The sequence below is a fragment of the Melanostigma gelatinosum genome (assembly GCF_949748355.1).
Source record: "Melanostigma gelatinosum genome assembly, chromosome: 3".
NCBI classification, from domain to species: domain Eukaryota; kingdom Metazoa; phylum Chordata; class Actinopteri; order Perciformes; family Zoarcidae; genus Melanostigma; species Melanostigma gelatinosum.
The window spans coordinates 10,035,939-10,055,645 of record NC_136636.1 but is presented as its reverse complement, the minus strand read 5'-3'; the positions used below and the strand labels follow the sequence as shown (position 1 = coordinate 10,055,645).

The window sequence follows — 19,707 nt, the reverse complement described above, 5'->3', positions numbered from 1 at the left end:
AGTTATGACTGTTTTTGCCTTCATAGTTCTTATATTAGCTGTGATTGATTAGTTAAACAGACATACATATTACATGCAGGTTGTGCAAATATTCTTAAAAAACAAAGTGCTTGACACACACACAAACAATACTGACTTACACTTGGACAAGCATTTAATGAGATGGCTGTCCCAATAAAACATACGACAGTCAGGCAGCTGCACACACACACAACCATCATATTGGTATATTTAGACAATATCTCATGTCCTCATATACCACCCGTCTCTATAAACCATGAGAGGAGACTACACACACACACACACACACACCCACCCAACATATTGGTATATTTAGACAATATCTCATGTCCTCATATACCACCCGTCTCTATAAACCATGAGAGGAGACTACACACACACACACTAATGAAACATGATTTCATGTTTTTTCATAAATAATGTAATTAAACTTAAGTTTACCTTTTCAACCCTGTGGAGGGGATCAAGTTGTGGACATGTTTGAGTCAGGCCATCCTCAGAGGTCTCAATCTTGTCAGTCGCTTCACTCTCAGCAGTCTCAATCAGCTCACTCTCAGTTATCATCTGTAGCAGGCAAAAAAGGAGGAGAATGAACAGAGAGAAACTGTAATGTACCATTACAGACACTATTTGGAGTTTTAATGAGAGAAACAATCCTACTGTTGCTAAAACTATGTTATGGACACCAAACATTTCCAGAGGCATTTCCTTATCAAGACCCTGAAAAAAAGGTCTTATCATATCTATATTTGTTGAAGACTGGGTGCTTCTTGTGTAACATTATGTGGAAGTTATGACTGTTTTTGCCTTCATAGTTCTTATATTAGCTGTGATTGATTAGTTAAACAGATATACATATCACATGCAGGTTGTGCAAATATTCTTAAAAAACAAAGTGCTTGACACACACACAAACAATACTGACTTACACTTGGACAAGCATTTAATGAGATGGCTGTCCCAATAAAACATACGACAGTCAGGCAGCTGCATACACACACAACCATCATATTGGTATATTTAGACAATATCTCATGTCCTCATATACCACCCGTCTCTATAAACCATGAGAGGAGACTACACACACACACACACACACACCCACCCAACATATTGGTATATTTAGACAATATCTCATGTCCTCATATACCACCCGTCTCTATAAACCATAAGAGGAGACTACACACACACACACACACTAATGAAACATGATTTCATGTTTTTTCATAAATAATGTAATTAAACTTAAGTTTACCTTTTCAACCCTGTGGAGGGGATCAAGTTGTGGACATGTTTGAGTCAGGCCATCCTCAGAGGTCTCAACCTTGTCAGTCGCTTCACTCTCAGCAGTCTCAATCAGCTCACTCTCAGTTATCATCTGTAGCAGGCAAAAAAGGAGGACAATGAACAGAGAGAAACTGTAATGTACCATTACAGACACTATTTGGAGTTTTAATGAGAGAAACAATCCTACTGTTGCTAAAACTATGTTTTGGCCACCAAACATTTCCAGAGGCATTCCCTTATCAAGACCCTGAAAAAAAGGTCTTATCATATCTATATTTATTGAAGACTGGGTGCTTCTTGTGTAACATTATGTGAAAGTTATGACTGTTTTTGCCTTCATAGTTCTTATATGGGAAAAGTATAGATAAACTAAAGCAAGACAAGCTAACAAATGCTACAGAGAAGTGGATACAAACTGCAGGTTAGTGTTGTGGAAGATGTCGGTCTGAGGAATGTTCTCAAGGTGCGTTCGCGTCACGTTTGGTGTGAACGCAGCTTTAGGATCGCAACGAATGACGTCACGTATGAGCCTCAAGACGCACAGTCACAAGAAGAATGCACGAGTTGTGTTAAAGTAAAATTTGGACTACCTTGCATCTCCACGGCCAGTCTGAGTCACCATAATTATAGGTGATCTCCTCTCCTTGACTGATGTCTCGTGCTGCAAACAAACACAGATGGGGCTTCCCTTTGATGGTTACGTACTTCATCTTGCCATTAGGGTTTCGATTATCGTCGTTTACAAGCCTTCCAAGCGACCCATCCTCTTTTGCTGCATCAACACTACAAAAATACAAGTGAATATTAGTTTCACAACAGTAAATATATAAAATAAAGGCAATGTGTCATTTAATTTTGATTGGACTAAGCATTGACATAATACGCACCACCATAGTTTGCCATTAAAATGGAACTCAAACATGAAAACCTTAAGGCTGTTGTGGTAGATTCTCTGTCTCCGCTCACATTCTTGCTTGCTTATCAGTTCACCTCTATATTCTAAGAGAAATTCTCCCTTTTCAAATGGAGTACAGGTGAAGATGCCGCGACCTATTTCATACACAGAAAAATATCCGTCAAGTTTATTCATACTTAAATCATGATTACAAAATCAGAACATTCAACTTACCTTTGAAGGCATTGATGTATTTGACATCAAGTCCCACTTTGTCCGCTCCAGTGTCAGTGTAGAATTTTGCATCATCCTTTGGATTTATACGTCTTCGCCGTTGCATATTTTTTGCTGAAATTACCAAAGAAGATGGTTGTCAGGATTATCATCTTTATTTGTAGAACATGCATGTTCAGAAAACATTGTATAGCCATTTAAACCAGTAATATACTGGGATAAAGGTGAGGAAGGCCAGCAGCGTGCTGGGGTGTCCACTGGATACTGTGGAGGTGGTGGGAGACAGGAGGATGATGGCGAAGCTCTCATCCCTGATGAGCCACGCCTCCCACCCCATGCAGGACACTCTCGCAGCTCTGCACAGCTCCTTCAGTCTCCCCGCTGCTGTCAGGCTGCACAACAAACTGCTCTCGGTGGACCACTAACACACTGAACACGAACACTGAACACGAACACTTTAATTCATTCACCTGGTGCAATATCTTATCTAATCCGTGCAATATCCAATATGTTTAAGTATTTACCTGATCCGTCTGTATATTCTGTATATACTGGTATATTTAATACTCTTCTTTACCGTCTTATTTTATTACTGTTTTACTGTTTAGTTTATTATATTAATTGATTTGTATCTTTTATTTTATTTACTTGTGAGCAATGCTGCTGTAATCCTGTAATTTCCCCACTGAGGGACGAATAAAGGATTATTTTATTTTAAAAAATATGAAGAAAATGCATAACTGCTCCATTCATATTTGTAATTGACACTGCTTCACTTTTTAAGAATATCATTAGACCATCTAAGATTAACTGTCCTCTCTGCAGGCACAGAGTAAACGCACTATCGCACTATTATCATATTGGATAACCCGGACCACCCTCTCCACCAGCTCCTGCAGGGACAGCGGAGCACTTTCTCCAACAGACTCATGCAGCTCCGCTGTCACAAGGACAGATTCAGAAAAACATTCATGCCCTCTGCCATTAGACTTTATAATAAAACACTCGCTCGCTAGCTCGCTAACACGCTAGTTTGCGCTCGTTCGCTAGCTCGTGCGTTGTCATTGTTAAGGCCAGTGTTGAGCCACATCGTGTGTCAGCTAATGTTCGCTACATCGTCTGTCAGCTAATGTTAGCTTGTTCGCTAATGCTAGCTAGCACACCACATGACTCAACTGCCCTTAAAAATCACAAAGCATGCCATCATATCTCACCTCACACTGTCTCATCTCCTCCAGTCTCACCTGTTGCGAGCTCCGTTTTATACATACAAATAAAAATGCTTACCTGGTGGTGGTGTCTAATCCTCCATGAGTCCATGCGTCTCTTCCATGCCTGTCTGTGATTAAAGGGCTCCTTGGACTTGATGTCCGTAACGTTACATCGCTCCGACGTCCCTCCCTCGCGGGAAAACCAGGACGTGACGTCCCTACGTCACTCCGACGTACCTCGACGTAAAACCAGCCCGCGAAATTTAACTTGTGTATCAAAATGTGTATGAAACTGCACCAGCATGGTCAAGCCGATAGCAGGCGCTGTTCTATACACAGGGATACACAGAAATCAGGTCAACTGGTAAAGGTGGACTTAAGAGAATGTATGTTATTTAGACACTTATAAGGCGTTTACACTCTTTGTTTTATGAGGATCAGAAATCAGGGCTGCTGGTAAAAAAGGACTTTCCACGAAAAAGAGATTGTATGTTATTTAGACACTTATAACGGAGTTTACACTCTTTGTTTTATGAGGACCTCAGCATGGTCCGCATATACCAACTAAGTTCTCATAATGCTGGTGTGTAATCAGGTGAACAGTCCAGCCATAACATATCCACAGACACACACACACACACACACACACACACACACACACACACACACACACACACACACACACACACACACACACACACACACACACACACACACACACACACACACACACACACAGCTCTGCGAGAAAAATAACGACAGTAAAGGGAGAAAGAGGAAAAAAAAAAAAACGAAGAGATGATGAGAGATGAAAAAATGGAAACAGAGCAACTGAATTGGTAGCGTGTGATAACAGATAGTTCCTCACTGATCCGGCAGGCATTCGTCCTCTTCCACTCCGTGTCATTGCTTCTATAAGTGATTTAACGTGGGTGCTGCGTGTTATCTTACCAGTAGAATAAGATGTTTGAGTCATCAGGACCCGTTTCTACCCGAGTGTGCCGTTAGCCCCTGGCAGTTTAACGGGAGTGCACGCAGACCATGATGCCGCGATGGAGCGCATTCCTCTTCCTACACTTTCCCCTGGAGAGCACTAGCATTGAATGCTGTTTATATAGCCGTGCCTGAGGGTGCTGAAGGGAGATAGGGGCAGAAACGGGGAGAATATTGGTAAGATGGATGACTGTGCTAAGAGGAGGCATCTTTCTGGTGTGTTTTTCTGTCTTACTTTGAGAGGACGAGAGTGGAGAGGATTGTCAGTATTTGTCAATTCATCCACTCCACTCCTCCGGTGTTTGCCGGCACGAAAAAACGATGGGAAAACTTTTATCGTCATGGCTGTCTGCCAAATGGACCTTTTCTTCATCGGCGTACTCGAAGATGTTTCTTTTTTAAGTACCGTTATTTTACCTGAAGCATCCCTTCATTTCTCATTTGGCTGGACTTGAAGTGCTTTGATATGCTTTGTCAGCTACACATCTATTTTTAACCAACTCCAATGCTCAAGGTTGTCTGGAGCAACACGACGGTGGCACAAACAACATGTTTAATGCACTAATGAAGTCACTCTGTGCTCTGTTGGCCATGCACACACACACACACACACACACACACACACACACACACTCACACACACTCACTCACACACACACACACATACAGGGAAAGCTTTCACTAATGAGTGCTGGTTTGATGGTGCAACGATAGGAGATACAGGGAGAGGACGGGAGATTGATATAAAGATGGAGCCGATAGAGAGGAGAGCAAGAGGAGGAGAGAAGGAAGTGATAAAGAGAGGTGATGTCCACTGAGGTGATTAACTAATTCCAGCGGTCATCTGGATACCGCTGCGGTCAAGGACACAGTGGCGATACTGGCAACACACTGCACTTAATATTTAGGATTAAAAGCCTTCATTCCCTTTGACGGTTTCATTATTTCTGTCTTCTTGGCTCGGCCGTGTGTTGCTGTTCATCTGTAAGCACGGCAGCTTTACAGACTGTTTTTATATCTCACTCACACTTCCTCCTTTTCAAGTTTCCCCGGCGTCTAAAGAAACACCGTAACTAAGCCGCCTCTGTCTGTGTTGTACAGCAGTCAGCAGATGGCCGTTCAAGTGAAAATCGGGTGATTCTCTCGGCCACTTCCTGCACCTTAAGGCGCCGTTGAGCATTGACAATGCGAGGGCATTCTGCATGACCATCACACGCTCGCGCACGCATACACAATCTCAATCGGTGGGCTCAGACCACCAGACAACAGAGAGGATCCTCGTCGATAATCCAATACCTATTGTAAGTGCTTGTTTTTCAAAACTGCACACACATTTACACGCAAACGCACGTTAGGATTCCTCAGCTGCGCCCTCCTCCGATGGGGGGTCGATTCGAGCCATCTGCCGCGTGTATGTGGCCAGTGTGCCAGGTGGTAGGAGCCCCCAGTGCCCGCTGCGAGCCCATTGTGGCCGCGCCAGGCTCAGGTGGTGCTGCGGCGGGAAGTTGCCGGCATTCATCTGAGGGGGGGGGGGGGGGGGTCATCGATGAAGCAACCCCGAGGCATCGCACAGCATGTCGGTTTCCAACATATGACTTCAATGTTTCGTGTAACAAAAGCAAAACCATACTGTAAAAGTGAAATCGATTTAAAAAGAAGTTCCTCAATGCAGAACAAATGTCCTTCAAACAGGCATTCGTTAAGCCGAGGGCAGCAGAGTGTAAATGTCTGACAACCAAAAGATAAGACGACTGACCTCTGCACCAGTCAAAGTGTTTCTGTAAACTAATTAGCATTGGTTCTGCTGAGGTCTCCTTGAGCAAGAACATGAACCCCTATCAGCTCTGTTATCTGTAAAGACGGGAGGATGACGGCATCCGCCAGGCAACTACAATCTAAACAATAATAGTCGCCTAATACTCATCTTACAAATCGAATTAAATACATACATCACTGTGTTTTTACATTCACTGCACTGGTCACGTGGCACACTAGGGGTTAATAACAAGTGACAGTGACGTACGGGAGTATTGCTGTGTGGAGTCAGGGATGTATTCCACTGGGACCGCCGGTGTCCTCATCAAGAGACCATGTCACGGCCTAATTGACTGATGATTGTTATTCTACTGGTGCATAATGCTGCCCCGTCAAACCCCCCCCCCCCCCCCCCCCCCCCCCGCTGTGTGTGTTTCGGTGTGGTTTGCATTTAAATGTCTCTGTCCACCTCCCAGCCTTTCGGGGCCGGGCCTCCACCCAAAAAAGCACAAATGAACACTCTGTGGAAACACACCAATAATATTTGACCAGTAGATGAAGTCAGGAAGGAGAGAAGAAATGTGTGTGTGTGTTATATGGCCGAGTGACTTTAAAGGGGGGGGGGGGGGGGTTGTGTTATCACTTGGCTCAGCCATGCCGCGCCACGAGTTGTATGGGGGGCAGCGGCACAGAGGCTGGCTTTGTGCAGACGTTTGGTAGCCCTCCGGTCATTAGTTCACACAACTGCCTGTAGTCACAAACAAATGCAGAGCGGATGAGAAAGAGACGATGAAAGGGATCCGATACTGTAGAGGGCATAGAAAGTTAAGACCCGGCGCTCAAGACAAAACGGATGAATTACACTTTGCGTTGAACACCGAGTCTTTTCCACTTCATTTAGCTCGGTCCCAGAGACCCATCAGTCATCCAATCTTCTAAGGATGTTCCCAAATTAACAGCAAAATGTATCGTTTTCTGCAGCGGTTTACCCTCTCTCCCGACTTTAAAATGGTGATTTTCCTATTACAAGCCAAGCATATAGAGTATATCTTTCTCGCCACTAGCATGCAACCTAGCGTGAAATCAACTCAATCAAATGAATTCGTGGCCGGCCAGCTAGCTCCACGTACAGAGGATGATGGTGTTTGGCCTCTGCTGTCCTACCCAGAGCGACTACAGGGTGAATGCGAGTCCGCGTGTTTTTACATCTGTACAAGAAAACACTGCACATTCGTCAGGTTTTGAGAATGAGTGCGTCTCTCCACGTATGTGTGTCCCGCTGACCCGTGTGGATATCATTACCAGCCCCAGTCTTTCTCCCATCTGTTGGCATGTCCTCTTGTGTGGCTACACTCAACCCGACAAAGCGCACAACATCTCCCTGTGGACGCTCGCAGATGACACACAATGACACACTCGGCGCTTTGGAGGGTGTCATTGCAGAATTTCACACGGGGAATATAACATGCATGTGTGACTTCAGGCCTCGGATGCTGACGCCTCTGCTTTTTATCAGTGTGAGAGAAACAGCAGTATAGATTGTTGGATATTTTAAGTTTTCAAAAAAATGTCTAAAAGGCATCCATAAATCTAATTCTCACTCAAATAGCCAGTGTAAAACTACAGTTATGAATTAATAAAAGGAATCATCCGTTGCTTCTTCGCGCCGCCTCTCCGCTTCTGTTCTCTCTCTCTCATTTCATCTGCTGCTCACATGTTCTCTTTCCACTCTGTCTGTTTCCTTCTGTGATCAAAGATCCCTCTCCCTGATAATAGTTGAGCGCGTGTGTGTTGAGATGAGATGTCGTGGTCGCTATTTTTCTTTTAATCATTTTCTCTCATGGAAGAAAGGGCAGACACAGGAAACGTACATACATGTTAAAGGTTTGCATGTAAATGTACGTGCACAACCTTGCTCACACACACACATCCTTTCACATCTTAGAAACTGGGCGTTAGCACTTAGGTTGTAAGGGTAGACGGTAATGAGGGGTCTTCTTAAAATATTTAATGCCATCCAAACTCCCACACAGTCTCATTAAACCAGTGTCTCTAACTCCACCTTTATCCTTCAAGAGCCGAATCCACCCATGAGCCACGTTTATACCTTACTGCCAAGCACACTCCACTTATACTCAGCGCCAACTATTACCCAGTAATTTCACCAGTGCAAAGCAATGCGTTCAAAACGAATCGCTTCTAAATCTCCGGGTAAGTTGCAGTGGGCTCCTATGTAGCGGTTCAGCCCTACGATAATCTCAGTGCTAATGCACTTTAGCCCGGAACAGCAGCGTGTGACTGCACTGCACGGCACTCATTCACTACCTCGGCGGTCCCATTCTAATTCACCTACTACCAGGGGTTAATGAGGCAAAGTGAGGAGTAGGGGGGGGGGGAGGGGGGAGGGAGAGAGAAAGCCGGGAGAAAAAGAGACAGGAGGAAAAGAAAGCGTGAGGGAGATGAATAATAAATGTACCATGCTCGATTCCATTTTTAAGGGAAGATTCGAAGAGTCTGGATGCAAGCTGGGATGCTCACATGATCCAAGTGAGGACCTGTTTCTAGGTCACCTCTATTAGACATCTCTGGATAGTGCATCAAAGAACCCCTGCTTTCTCATATCATTTATATATATATATATATCTTCTTTTTTTTTTTTTTTGTGTGCAATTTTAACAACTATAAAGTATTTTTTATGCCTGTTTTTGCATGTATCAGACTGTCAATGCCATCGTATTATATCGGCCTTTAAATGAAATAGAATATGCAGCAATGCTGTTGACATGGAGCATGATTTGTGCTCTAGAAAGTGACGTTGTGGGTAGAGGATATAGTGTCCTGGCATAGCTCTTTCCATACCGACTGATTCAGCCAACAGCACACCTGGTGGATGGCGCAGCGCCACGGCTCCATGGACACACTCTCACTTCTGGCACGAAGACACACATGCACACGCATATACACACACACACAGGCTGACACCAGAAGGGATGTCATATCTCAAGCTAACAAGCACAAATGAGCACATTCATGCAGATATATGCAAACCTGGACACACACTGGGGCACGTTGGATGGCGTACACAGTGTCCAGAGGGATAGGCATGAGTGGCACAGCGGGCATAGATTACCTTTGGCCCACAGTGGCTGTATTTTACATACAGGCACACACACACACACACACACACACACCGTCTCTCACACTCCTTTCCTTGCAATTAAGCCCAGCAGCTCACATTAGATGGCTTGGCTTAGAAAGGACCATCTTCAAATGGCTGTCCAGCTTCTCCACAAGACCGTAACAGCCGCACTTGAAGCTACATGAACTTTTAGCCTTAAAGTGTCGGTAATGATCGACTGTTTTTCAGAGTGATACAATTACATAGAAGTAGCACATATAACGGAAGAATGTGTTCCCTTAAATCTCTGTAAATAACAGGACGTTTATCTTCATTATACAACTTGACAAGTGTAAATGAGTGTAAAGACACGAGTTACGAACAATGTGCTCATATACTGTGAAGAATGCAGACAGCACCAGATACACATTCACTCTCTGATGGGAGGCTGGCTCATCAGATTACCCATCGCCAAGCTAATAGATTCTTAATAGATTGTTTTTGATTAGTTCCTCTGGTTTAGTGACGTTAAGATGATTAACTGTTGTGTGTGTGTACAGAAACAAATGCACGTTTGTGTTCACCCGCATACATTTGCATACAGTTTTTGTATTCGTTAACAGAAAATGCGATCACTGAATTATTTTGTGTTTGTTGTTGTGCTGTCACATGGCTGTGATATGCTTTGGGAGCATTTCAGGGCCACACTATTCGAGCCGGGCATAGAGTTCACAGTCTCTCTTTCTCTCACACACACACACACACACACACATACACACACACACACACACACACACACACACACACACACACACACACCACACACACACACACACACACCACACACACACACACACACACACACACACACACACACAGACACAGACACACAAATACCCTTGAGATAGACAAACAACTCTAAATGCAGCTCCCTCTGTTCATCCTTCTGACACAGCATGGCGGCGTCTCCCGCCGTCTAACTAATTACTCCCCCACCCGGTGTCCCCCGGAGGGAGAAGCTTCAGCCTGGAGCCTTTACACAATGTTAGCAGCGTGGTAACTTGCCCCCAGCCTTTCTGTCTTTAGCCTGCTTGCCTCCTGACCACTGCTAGCCATATTGCACTGACCCATGTGGCTAATCCTGTTATTGGTGATAGCCAAGCGGAAAGCCAATCCCCCCCCAATGCTGGTCGAATACCCTCTGGCAAATCTTTGGGCGTAACAGTTTGCTAAAGTGAACTCACTTGTTTATTAGTTATTTGTGCACAGGGCAGCAAGTCCACTCTAATTATTGAGTTGAGATTTCATTTAATGCTAATTAAGAGGAGTAAGTTGTTCCAGCAGTGGCTTAGGTTCTTGTTTTCAGCGTTAGCAGAGCTTGCAAAAAAAAAACCTAATGGCTTCATTATTGGTGCAGCTGACCTTGTGGCTTCAGCGCTTCCGTCTGCTAAGCCCTTAAAAATGAAGAATTGTGCATTTAAGAGGAGGCTCTCTGGGCACAGAGAGTGTTATTCACTTCCTTGCAGAGGGTTATTTCTTTCTCTGCTCCCAGTTCTGAGTCTCTTAACACTGAGAGACAGAGGGATATCATCGTCTCCTCTTCATGGTAAAATATTCATCCATCCTTTCCTTTGGTTCAAACTGATGGAGTCTTTAATTGGTCATGTATGCATCTATCTCTCTTCTCCCTGTCTGTCTCTTGCTCCCCCTTCACTTCTCGTCTCTTCCACCAGCCCCTCTGTTTTTTCTCTCTTTGATTTACTCATGCCATTGCTACTCTCTTTCTGCTCCTCTTTTCTCCATGGAATTAGTCATTAGCTGACTGACTGAGCTGATTGCATCTATTCCCAAGGCTAGCATTTGTTTGTGCATCTTTCTTTCCCTCCCTGCCTCGCTCCCCACCCTCTCTCTCCCAACTCAGTCTTTCTCCTTCTCCTCCCATCTTATGCGCCCCCGCCCCCCCCCCCCCCCCCAAAAAGAAAAATCCTTTCTCCACACCATCTCCCCCATAAAATGATCTTGGCCACAAATACTGCTACCACGGTACACATACTCTCCCCAGTCCCCTCCATACCTCTCTATAACCTCAATTGCACGGTGCCATTTTAAATTGGCGAACATCAATTAAGGCCTCACTCTAATATTTAATTGGTAATTTAGCTTGGCTGCTGTTTGAATGCAGTGTCTCTCAGGAAATGGTTCAGTTGGCCTACGACAGTGGGCATTTCGGAGACTGTTTCCACCTCCCTGTGGGTTTCACAATGGTCCTGGCCAGCTACTGACACTGCCAAGATGGAGGGGGGGGGGGCGTAACAAATGGCAGGGGGAGAGATATTCTCCTCTGTCTACCCTTTCCTCTCTTCCACCTCTCTCTCCAACCATCCTCACACCCCTCTCCTTCTCCGCTCCTCAGTCCATGTGTTGCCGGTGGATTAAGCTAATTAAAGTACCGTAAACGGGCTCCCCAGAGAGAAGCTGCATACACATACACATTTACACACGAACACTCATTAACGGATGCAAAGTACACAGATGCCCACCATAGGAAAAGCAGGCAAAACGGGAGAACATGAACACATGGATACAAAACTGCAGCGGCAGATAGTTTGCATGTGCGGCATCCGAGGACACCATATGCATTACGGTGGTGGTCATCATATGGTCCTGTCAAAGCACCATGTAAATACTTTATGGACCACTATCTTGCACCGTAAACAAGCTTCACTGGATTTCAATGGATTTCCGTGCAGATTGAATTATTTGTCATTAGTGAAGAGCAGAGCTGAAGACATGTGACCCCACTCCACTGTTTGGTGCTAACCCTGCATCACTCCAAGCTTCAGCCCAAGGACTCCCAGCTATGTGTCATCAACCATAAGAGCTTTGTTCGGTCTATTTATGGGTCACTGGCAGAGAACTAGTGGCCCAGAAATAACATCAGACAATCACGCTTGAACCTCGGTTTCGTGTGCGTTTTAGTTGTGTGCGTGCATGATCTGAGAGAATATGGTTGGTCGTGTTGTAGTGTGGCAGTTAGGTTGTTTTTAAAACATAATTGACAGCCAGTGTGGGAGCCATCAGGCCCTTATGCGTATGAACTGGTGTTCATGTCGAACAAGTCCGGACATATGCCGAGTGTGGCTACCAACTGAAGCTTGAATGTGAATCGAGACAATGTCCTGGAGACAAACAAAAGAAATGGGCGGAACAGATGAAAGAAATGCCGAGAACGGAAGGAACCCCTTCATCCTGTCATGGAGAAAGACGGGAAGAGAGGGAACACTCTGTCTCTTGGTTGGAATTCCTTCCGGATGTTTCTGCTTTCAGGATATTGGCGGTGTCTCTGGAAAACTGCCTGCTTCCAGGGAAACCTATTGGATTACTGATAACCTTGGAATGGATAGGGCCAGCACAGAGGGTGTGTACAAGAGAGAGAGAGGGAGGGGGAGAAAGCAATGAGTGCATGGGCTTCTCCCTCACTTTGCTTCACTCGTCTTTTCCCTTCCGTTTTTGTATTCTTTCTCTCACTCAATTGCCCCTCCGTTGTATTCCCTTGAAGTTAAATCAATGACGAGTCTGGCGTAAAGTATGAGTGTATACCTTTGGCTTTCATTGTTCCCTCTAAATTGTATTTGTCCCCCCGTGCTATGGTTCTTGACTGCACCGATGCCCCCCCGCGAGAGACCTGTTTTATTATTGTGGAGAAGATATCTGAGGGTTTTCAGCACACGGACAATAAACACAGTCACACCGGAGAACACAGACGCACACACCCAATAATAAGGCTCCAATAACATAGGGGTCTTTACTCCAAGTTGTCTCCAAATCTCCAAATCCCCCCAGTGGCGGGCCTGCTCCTCGGTTGCCATGGCAACAGTAGTCAGGGCAGCCACGGCTGGCGATAGTGAGGAAGGAGGAGAGAGAGAGAGAGAGAGAGTGTCACGGGGAGCATTGACGTTTGTGGTGCAGGCAGGGGAGTTGAACACAGTCACAACATTGCAACTGGGTTGCTGCAACGTTCGCGCTGCATACAGCAGCAGCACAGTGAGGGGAATGCAGTTTCAACTGGGGTTGGAAATAAGTGGGCTTGTAGGTCATGTTTACCCGTGTGTGTGTGTGTGTGTGTGTGTGGGGGGGGAGGGGGGGGGGGGGGTTTGGGTAGAGCAAGAGACAGATTCTGTGAGAGAGCGATGAAACTGCAGAGACAGCACACTCGCTCATTAACTCCCTCGGCATGTTCATTCTGTCGTCATGTTTGTGCGCTTGCAGATGAGCTCTGTTTGTGAGGACACGCTCAACCATGCACAACACAGTAGCTGCAAACAGGATTCAGGCTGCACTCTCTGTTGCTTTGACATTACGTCGGCTTGCAACCACACTATAGAACTTTGACTCAACCCAAAATCCATCTACGTGACGTGAACGTTCCTAATCTGGTGGGAAAAAAGTTAATAAGTGGGAATTATGTGATATTTGAATTTAGGATCAGTTTAATCTTACCTAAAGTGTGGTTTTTTTTTTTTCGTTCACTATCAGTCAAAAATCTGTCGTCACATTTCTAGACTCTAAGGCATACAGCAGTGGGTTAATGCTATTCAGCTGACAAACCGTTACCATTGCCAGACAAATGTGAAAAGAATTACCGTAATGGTGTTGCCGGGGAATCTTTTCTCTCCTCTCCACTACTGTATACAGTACAGAATAGCACAGAAGACACCAGATGCACGACAAACAGCCAGTTAATGTCAGGACTCCGATGGAAAATCCATAGTTTCATTACAGGCCCGGTGGTATGAATGTGGCTGGGAGGCGACCAAAGCTCTATCATGGGCCCTACGGGAGCCGGAATGGCTGCATTTAGTGACGCAGTGGAGTGGAGAGGAGGCAAGAGGGTCAAGGCTGCCGCTGGGAATGAAGTGTGTTTGAGAGACGGAGAGAAGCAGTCCGATAAAGTTCATGGGCAGTAACTGGCACAGCTGCAGTTGTACCCTACTCACCTTCTTTCGGAGACTTCTGCCGCCACACTGTCCCTGTGTGAGTGTCAAGGACCTCACAATAGGATGTGACATCAGTGCTGCGGGTCACAACATAATGCCGTTTATTACACATATCCTTGACAGAATTTCCTTGTGAGGTCCTGTAACATACACAGTGCTGCCTATACGAAGCAATTGAAATGGCAGCGGTGCAGATTTCGTTTTTTTCCTACAGTATACTGGATATGCACGGCTCTTAGTGAACTGTAGCCCGTCACGCTGAGGGATGTCTCATGCTACTGCAGGGATTTATCTTGGATATAATGCTGACTTTATTCGGCATACATTTTGTTGCATGAACTGTTAACATGAATCGACTATATACATGTTGGCGCACTGTTCCCATTTGGCCTGGTGTGACCGCTAACACGACATAACATGGTAGAACTGGCGCTGGCTTCTAAACTCTCGAACATCACCATTATGCCCGGTCCTCAACTCCTCGTACAGAGATTCCTCCGTACAACACAAATCAGAAATGGCTTCTTCTTGCAGGCGTATCTTTCACTTTTCCCATCACTGAAATCAAGGAGCACATGAAAGGCACAAAGCCACTAAGAGTTATTGGAAAGGGCCGAGGTGAGGTCATCTGGAAGAAGGTATAGCTCTCCGGAGCTCCTGGCTTGTCGTTTGTCCCTCTTGGTCATGAGAGTTAAAAGACAGGCTTTAAGGGAAATTAGCTTTCGATTGGACCTTCTGATAAAGCGGTAGGATTGTAATTGTTTGTGACCTTCGAGACCAGAAAGTAAAGATCAGGTAATGTGGATTGCTTTGAAAATGTTGTTTATTTGCTGAGAGTTTTGTGTCCACACAATGCTTAAACGGTAGACAAATCTCTTCCTCTTTTCGTGGCATCTGGCAAGCAACACAATTGTGAATTACAACCATTGTGTAAACACATCTTCAAACCCAGCTCAGTTATGTATATATGTATGTGTGTGACTATATATGTATATATATACTTTTTTACTTGAGGCACAAGTGTGACTTAGTTGCAAACTAGTTTATAAAATCCTCATTTTATAGCGTATATATTTTTATAATGTATATTTATATGGTTTCGCCAGTGTTGTGTGAGGTTTATCACGTGGCTCCTTCACCAACGTCATCATCTATTCCTCCGTCCACCTGTCCGTCCCCCTCTCTGGGCCCCCTGATCAACTGACAGCTGTATCTTTGACACACTTGTACTTCAACGTGTACTTAACCAGATGATATAATGTCAAACCTTGGAAAAACAACCTGATTCCTCTGAGGAAAAGGCGAGTGGGGAATCAAAGTGGAGAGCTGGAGCGGAGGAGATGAGAGGAGAGGAGAAGCTCCACACACACACACACACACACACACACACACACACACACACACACACACGCACACACACACTTAATCAGCTTGATTGCTCGCGGCTCTGACTCCTCTCATTGCATCATCTCTCTAATGCATTGGTCCTGCATCACTCTCTCCCACTGCGTGTGCTGAGTGTTTACGCGGGTGTGTGTGGTAGTTTAGAAATGCAGGGTCCTCAGTAGACTGGTAAAAGCCACAAAGGCCATGTCCTGATGTTATGAAACATTGGATGTTCACCAAAATGTGTGTTTGTGCGTGCTGACGGCCCTCTGATTCACATCCAGTTAATATGTGTATAACCTTTATCATGGAGGGACTCCATGAATGCACATTTATAAAGAGCCAATTTCATTAACAGTCAAACCTGACCTGAGAACGCCATTTACATAAGAATAAATAAATGGATGGAGAAGCTGAACAAGTGAGAATGCAGCTTTCAGGATGCACAAACAAGCTTTTTTGTGTTCTCTAGCATTAAACGATGCTTATTTGTCAGTGCTGACTTAACTGATGCACATGTTTTCTTCTACTCCTTAATTATGACACACTTTGGACACGCATTCATTGACACACACACACACACACACACACACATCCTGTGCCTTCTTCATTCCCATATCTTCTCCAGAGAGAGAGAGAGAGAGAGATGGAGCCAGGAGCAATGCAAATTGGGTAAAATGTTCCGGAAAGTGGCTTTTCCCACTGGGACTTCTCAACTCCAGCTCCGAGTTAGCGCTCTCTCTGTGTGTGTGTGTGTGTGTGTGCGTGTGCACCACAGTTCTTGCTCTTGCATTTGGTGGTGAGTGAACGACATTGTTCCGCATGTGCCCGAGTGCATGAAGGTGTGTACGCCTGGATGTGTTTGTGTGTGTTCATCCCTATTTCTCCCTGGCTGCTGTGGCCTACAAATCACCTTCCATGTGATGTTAGGGAGAGACGTGTGTATAAAACAAGGCGATGGTGGAAACTGAGGACACCTCTCTTAGTAAGAGCTCACCAATTGGCTGCGAGAAAGGCTTTGACCATCGCTATAGATGCAGAAAAAAAGAGCTTGAAGAGAAGGAGAGGAAGAAGGAGAAAGAGAGAAGGGTTAGAGAGAAGAAGAGTTTGAACAGAAGGAGATATTGGTTGGCTTATCGTCTGACATTTTCTCAGTGGTGGTTTCACAGCTCTTCAGAGACCCACCTACTCATTACCTTTCAAATAAGGGCCTGGTCTTAACTCTAGAGCCTCAGTCCACAAAGGGATGTACAATGACAGGAGGAGATCTGCAATTATTTTTTTAGGTACTGCCGGTGACTCACAGGAACCACCGATTTCCAATCTTCTTGTTTTCTTTGTGCTTGGAAGCTAGCATTGTCTCCCGTAAGCGGCTGAACTTGAATAATCAAGCTGCTGTTGAAATCAGGTTTTTCAGCCTGTTTTAACAGTGAACGTTAGAGAAGCTGACAGTTTGAATGGCGGAAAAGGTCTTTGATACGGTGCCAAGTTCCTGCGTAGTGGAAGAACTGCATCGCATGCCCTCCTGTGAGTGTGAATCACGTTTACCTCTGGATGAACTCGGCGACTTGGTATGTTTTTCTGGCGTTAGCCGTGGCTCCCACTGTGTCCGTTACGGGGGTTGTATTGTGCTTGGTTTGAATTTATTGCCCTCCCTGCATGTGTGCGTGTGTGCCCAGTTAGGGCGGACAGTGAAGCATTGCCCTTCTGCAAATGGGCCGTGGAAAACCTACAGGTTGGGCCATCTGCCTCTTGCGCTTGTGTGTGTGTGTGTGTGTGTGTGTGTGTGTCTTGTGACTTTTTCTGAATGGAAAGGTATTGTCGTTTCAAAGTTTGTGACCTGGCCAAGAGCAATTTACCCAAGTACACACACAAACAGTAGATTTATGCAGCCGCTGACTCAACCGACTTGGCATTGGAAAAGAAACTTGGAGGATGCAGGCGAAGGAAGGCAGTTGGACTGTGCTACTTAGTTTTACTGGAAACGGCGCAAAGAGTAGGAAGAGGGAGTAAAGGAAAGGCAAGGAGGGAAACGTGGAAGAAAGGGCGAGAGAATGGTTTGGGAGGGCAGAACTGTAAATAGTTTAAGGCTGGACGGAGAGAGGGAAATACGGTAAACAAGGTTGTGAATGTATTTGCGGAACAACACAAGCACATTTTGTCTCGAGCTACGATCACTAAGCGAGGGAACGTCACCAAAGGGCTTTCAAGCCAAGTCAATTGCCTTTTGAAAACATGCAATATCATATTAGTCTCAGCCATATTGCATTTTAAGGACGTGGGATACGTTTTCATCGGGCACTTATCTCAACAGCCTGGCGAACGCAGTGCCATTAGACATATTTACATCAAATCCCTCCCTCCTCTCTACATCTCCCCTGTGTTGTCTCCCAGGAGGAAACCAACAGTGTGTGTTTTTAAACGCAAAGAGTGAGCCGCACCATCTGTAGCGCGCTCATTTCTGGAAATAAGAATATAAGTCTAATTGAGCTTTTTAATTGTCCTCTAAATCCTGCTGAGCGGCCATGCTGCTGCTTAATTATGTTCGTGTGCATGCGTGTGTCCGGTCTGTTGGGACGTGCATGGCTCTGTTTGTGAGTGGAGTGAGTTAGTGAGTGAGCGCGCATGCAGGCTCCTTCTGTGTATAATGAGCTAATGGCAACGTGTGGTTTACCCTTGAGGAATCTATTAGTGTGCATTGTGTTTTTGTAGTTTCGTAAAGTGTGTGTTTGCGTGAGGCAGGAAGCAGGGGAGCGGCAGACTGAGTAATAACCATCCACGCCGGGTTTGGTACGTCATCTTGCTTCTTTTTTCAGCCCCTTTGAAGCTAAATTTGCGCGTTTGAACGACTGATTGTTTACCGTTGTGGCATTTCAATTCCAACGTAATTCACTTTGATTTTAACCGAATCTAATCGCACAAATTACACATTGCATGGAATCAACATAGGCTATGTGACAGTGTGGTTAACTGTCGGTGTAATTGTCGGCGTGTGAGTTTGTGGTTGTGCCACGTGTGTGAGAGAAAGTAATCTCGGACGAAGGATTTCCTCCGTTTTCTACATTGACAACTTTCCCTGCTCATACGCGCTTCCTGTTCCTGTCCGTGGGGCGTTCGGAGAGAGACGGAGGAAGTGAAAGGGCAAGATAAGCTGGCAGATGTTTGAGGTGTGTGTGGTGTGAGAGTGAGTTCCAGCAAGTGAGAGGGCAGAGAGAGAGAGTGTGACAGCAAGAGGCACAATAAAGAGCACTTCTATAAAGAGCACTTCTATAAAAAGCAATCTTGCGACAGTCCAGTGCGCTCAGCCGCCCGTCTGGAAATTTTGCCGTGCTTTCTTCTCCTCTCGCCTATTTTGGTCCGGGGGAAGCCTCCTAGCTAGTTTAGCATTTTCCATGTGTACGTCAAAGAGGTGACACAATTATCACCCATTTCCACTTTAAGATTCATCTTTCATGTTACTCCGTCCTACCTTTCTGGCCAGACTCAAATCATGTCCCGACCCTCTTCCTCATAGCAACTGTCAGTGTCTTCATCTCCTATCTTGTCATCTGCCGTTGTTGTCTTTCTATCGTTCTTTTCCTGTGTTTTTCGTTGATTTCCCTCTCTCTCTTTCTTTCCTTCCGCCTCTCTCCATACCTCCGCCACGTCCTCCCTTGCTGACATAGAGGGATTAGAGTTGACCCAGCTGGCCACCACTTCAGACAAACTCTGCTCTCGCTTGTGCTCCGTGTTTGCCTTTGTCTCACTCAAAGAGACAAACCACGCAGACACATTACCTGTTAGTAATTGTCAGCCTGTGATTTAAAAAGG

General features: G+C 45.3%; 1 protein-coding gene and 1 long non-coding RNA gene across 4 annotated transcripts in view; one reads left to right on the top strand and one right to left on the bottom strand.

Annotated features, from left to right (window-relative positions):
* Window positions 1–19,707, top strand: part of plxna1b (plexin A1b) — a 158,175-nt gene that overhangs the window by 26,075 nt on the left and 112,393 nt on the right. The window lies entirely within an intron of this gene.
* LOC306775351 lies at window positions 1,603–4,130 on the bottom strand. Of its 2 annotated transcripts, XR_013771872.1 has the most exons (4): window positions 3,725–4,130; window positions 2,438–2,551; window positions 2,196–2,358; window positions 1,603–2,091 (listed from the first exon to the last, which is right to left on the bottom strand). It is a non-coding gene; the product is annotated as an uncharacterized lncRNA (long non-coding RNA). The 2 variants fall into 2 exon arrangements; XR_013771873.1 differs by lacking the exon at window positions 3,725–4,130 and having other exon boundaries at window positions 2,438–2,742.